The sequence below is a fragment of the Priapulus caudatus genome, unplaced genomic scaffold, assembly GCF_000485595.1.
Source record: "Priapulus caudatus unplaced genomic scaffold, Priapulus_caudatus-5.0.1 Scaffold219, whole genome shotgun sequence".
Classification (NCBI taxonomy): Eukaryota; Metazoa; Priapulida; class Priapulimorpha; order Priapulimorphida; family Priapulidae; genus Priapulus; species Priapulus caudatus.
In genome coordinates, this window is record NW_014577280.1 from 12203 (window position 1) to 16536 (window position 4334).

Sequence of the window (4334 nt, forward strand, 5' to 3'; positions counted from 1 at the left end):
ATTCATATGTGCGGGCCTGTTCGGAAAGAAAACAAGTCATAAGTGTAGGTCGACGGTAAATTCCAAGTGCAAGGAAATGTGTTTGGAGCCAAGTGTTTTAAAAAACCCTTAATTTAAGACAACACAAACAGTGACACCCGGGGTTTATCACACGCACGCCGGGACATGTCCAGTATTTTGTTTTAGTTTACCGCGAGGGCGAACCACAGCCGAAGCCGCAACGATTGTGCTGCAGTTACAGTTACCTTTCCTGTGATAACACGTGTTTATACTTTATTGTTTTGATGTTTACTCGGTACGAACTTGTGAAATGTTGTTTAAAGATGCACATGTTCTTATCATTACATATCGCAATGCAGGGAACAAATATATTTGTTTTCGTTCCAGGGAACTATTTAGTGCGCATTTGGAACACTACTTCGTTGTGGCAAACTAAACTACAATCGAATTTAGTTATTCAATACGAGTCATACTTCGCAAAGTATCATTTCCCTGCTCAATGAAACATTTCGTGATGCTGTTGCATAACTGCAACATATGCTCACAGTCATGTCTATACTAGCATTTGTGTGAGGTTAATCCGTTTTAACCACTGACACGTCTACGTGTACTGAGTGTTGATAAGAATTACAGAGCAAAGCTACAGTTGAAAATTAACAGGATGCTTACTGTACAAAATAACAGTTACCTCTAAAATAGCTCCACCTTCATCATGTTGTCATTCAATTGCAGATTTTTGGCATTTAGCTGCTCTACGGTGATGCTGATGAAGGGCGTCCCGTTTTTCTAACATATCAACCTGAGTCTGCCATAAGCCCCCACATGGCTGCTCACCAGACAGCACGCTGAAAACGCCATTCTTCCTGAAGAAATAAAAACATATGATTTTATAAAGTATTTAATTAATACTGTCATTTAAATATGTCATTAAAAGTAAGCCTTTTTTCACTGGTCATTATTGTGAACGGATTAAGTAACTACAACTGAAAATTATGTGCGCAGATCATGCCAGATGGCATGATGATTCGGTGGGCTATTATCACTTATACTAAGCGACTGCAGAGGGCTCTATGTCCCCCGGGGTACTGCCGGAACGATACACCCTGGTACTCATCTAATAATCTTTAATAATAGGCCGGACCGTAACCTTCGTCAACATACCGCAGTCGCCTTATAGCATATACCATACATACTTAACAAAATCACATATACAAATAGTGACCAGGGTACCGTTCCGGTATCAGGACCGTACCCAGGGACGTTCTGCAGTACCCTGGGCCGGGGACATAGACAGTATTAGACCCTATACTGGAGTATAGCAATACCAAGTACTAATGTACTATTATTAGTATTACTAATTAGTATTACGTACCATACTCGACAGCTATTACTAGTTGAGAGTTCTAGATCTAGTCCCAGGCCTCACTCAATGCAGTTTTAACTTTAAAATTGAGGTATATGTCTCTATTCGAAATTGTTCACATGTAGGCCTACGTTACAGATAAAACTATTAACACTAAATATTAATAACAACACACATCCTATTAAATACATCTGTGTACGTAGCCTCAAGGCCGCAATTGCTTTTAAACGTTTTCTTCTCACGAACTCATCCATTCGCTGACAAACGTAGGATGCAAGTCATGGCAAACACGCAGGAACCATAGATATAGAAGAAGATTCTTCTTTAGAAAAATCGTCTTCTATTCTATGGCGGAAACAAACGCTGTAAGATCAAACCAGATTCAAACGTACCTCTTGTTTTAACAACACTGTTGCTGGGCGGGCACTTACGGCTAAATGCGAGGAAATACTGAACTATTTGGCCTAGTCAATATATTTTTGATTACACAAATAGTTCAAAACTGACCTGTTTTAACCAATTTAACTAATTATGCTCTAGTCAAATTTAATCAATTGTACTAAGTAATGTATTTGACTACTATATTTTTATGACACTACAGTGTTTTTAGAGGACACACTGCGGCGAAGAACTTGGGGCCGTTGTCAGAAACAAATTAGTGCAACATTAGTCTTTACCACTTTAACCTCACTCCGTAAACCGTTGACAGAACACATCGTAATGTTACGAGAAGGAAAATCCTCTGAAAATATCCTCATAACACTACGAAGCCCAGACGCCCACACACAATTTTAATATTAAGATGAAAATAACACATATTAGACTAAGAATACAATTATTAGTGATATATATGTGTTTTTCTTGAAAAACACGTCCAGAAACATTAATTATCATACTGAACTGTAAACGCAAAACAAGTACATTTACAAATAGCGTATGGGCAATTTGTTCTCTGTTGTAAAAATGGCTTGCCCTTGCACGAAAAAACTCTCGCGTCTCCGTTAAAAGCGTTACAGTATGAGAATTTGTCTGTTGTGGCAGAATAATCAAACCGGCGCGTCGTTTTCATCAAAATATTATTTATATGTGGTTAGGCCATCATAATATGCATAAATTACTGTGTGTACAATAAATGTCTTATTGAATTTAGAAATTATTGTGGATGCGATTTTCTCATCGCAATCCGCAGCCAGTTGTTACAATGAACCAACATGTTATTACCAACACACACACACACACACATATATATATATATATATATATATGGTAATAACATGTTGCTTTCAGTGCAACCTTAGCAATTTTAATTAAAGCACACTGTACAGGTAGTCAGGTATACCGGCGCAGATGCTTGTTGTTGCTTGTCGCTAGCCTTATATTTCTGCGCGAGGACAGCGCTGCTGACTTGATTATAATAGATTATGTTTGCGTAGAGCGTATTTGCGTATGTTGCGTCTTGCAAACAGAATTGAAGCGGTACAGCAGCAGCGCGGGGACACACATAATAACTACACTACTACACTTCATCATCGTTCTCTCTGATTTCACGAACGTGATTTTCCAGTGTTTTCCTACGGTTACGGGCTGCTTGCTATGTTGATAAGCACGCGCGTGCAAACCGAGCCGCGACTGCGCATTTGTTTCGAGCAGCGGAAATAAGAGAACATCCGCGCTATAAATAACGCATTTTTATTATATTTTCCGATAGCGATAAGCCGGTAAAGTGAAACTTGATAGAATCAAAATCGATTTGGGGATATAATTTCATAAACGTAGCACGATAGTTACTGTTAACGGTCCATTATGAGCTGTAACAGGAGGTTATGTACTCAAATTAGAACACAATATTAGATAGACGTGTTATTATGATGAAACATTGGATTGAGTTCGTGTGTTTCTCTGTCTCTATTTCTTTCTCGCTCTCTCTCTCCCTCTCTCGCTCTGTCTCACTTTCACTCACTCTCTCTCCTCTCATTCTCTGTTAATCTCTCCACTCTCGGTCGCGCGATCCTCCCTTATACGCGCTCTTATTATTTAGGTATTCGTCTTTTTCTTACTCTCGCTTTCTCTCTCTCTCGCTCTCTCTTTACTCTCTCTTCCTCTGTCTTACTCTCTCACACTTGTATGCGCGCCCTCCCTCGCTCTTTGAGCGTGTGTGTATGTGTGTGCGCGCATGTGCGTGTATATGTCTGTGTGCGTGTGCGTGGGTGTGCATGCTTGCGTGCATGTGTACGTGCGTTCGTGTGCGCGAGCGCGCATGTGCCAGTCCTTTCGTCTGTCTGTGAGTTTGTGTGTGACTTGAAACGTGGTCGAGTAGATGAATTGTTTGGAATGAAATGATTTTTTCCAAATACATCAAAACTGTCAAAATTAACATTCTCACCATATTTTCATGATTGCGTTGAAATGAATAAAAATGCGTAAACTTGACACGTACAGCTTACAGAGAATAACTTCCGCACTAGTTAATTTACCTCGCTCCCAACCCAATTACACCTAATTTATTTGGTAATTCAATTCTGCATATTATAGAATAGGACAAATGAAAGAAACGGGGATCTTTCTGTTGGAGGGATTCATCGAACCTTCATTATGTGTAAGCGTTATAGCGAACGATGGCGTACTTCGTTGTCATATACGCACATTACAGACTCTAGACGCACACGAAGCGCTCTCGTTTGCTGAGTTGCTACGATTTCTAGATTATTCGCGTTAACGATTGCCCGAAGACTTTTTGCGTGATGCGTAAGCTGCAGACATCACCTATAAAGCGTAAAACTGTCGCGAGCTCAGTTTGACACCATATTCGTGACGTGTACAGCGCACCAACCGCTGTAGCTGTAGTTGTGCACTGTAGCATAGAGAATATTGTACATATTATATATATATATATATATATTATATATCAATCTATTATAATTATATATATAAGTACTATTCATGTGGGTTGTGGTGGTGTGGTGTGTGGTAT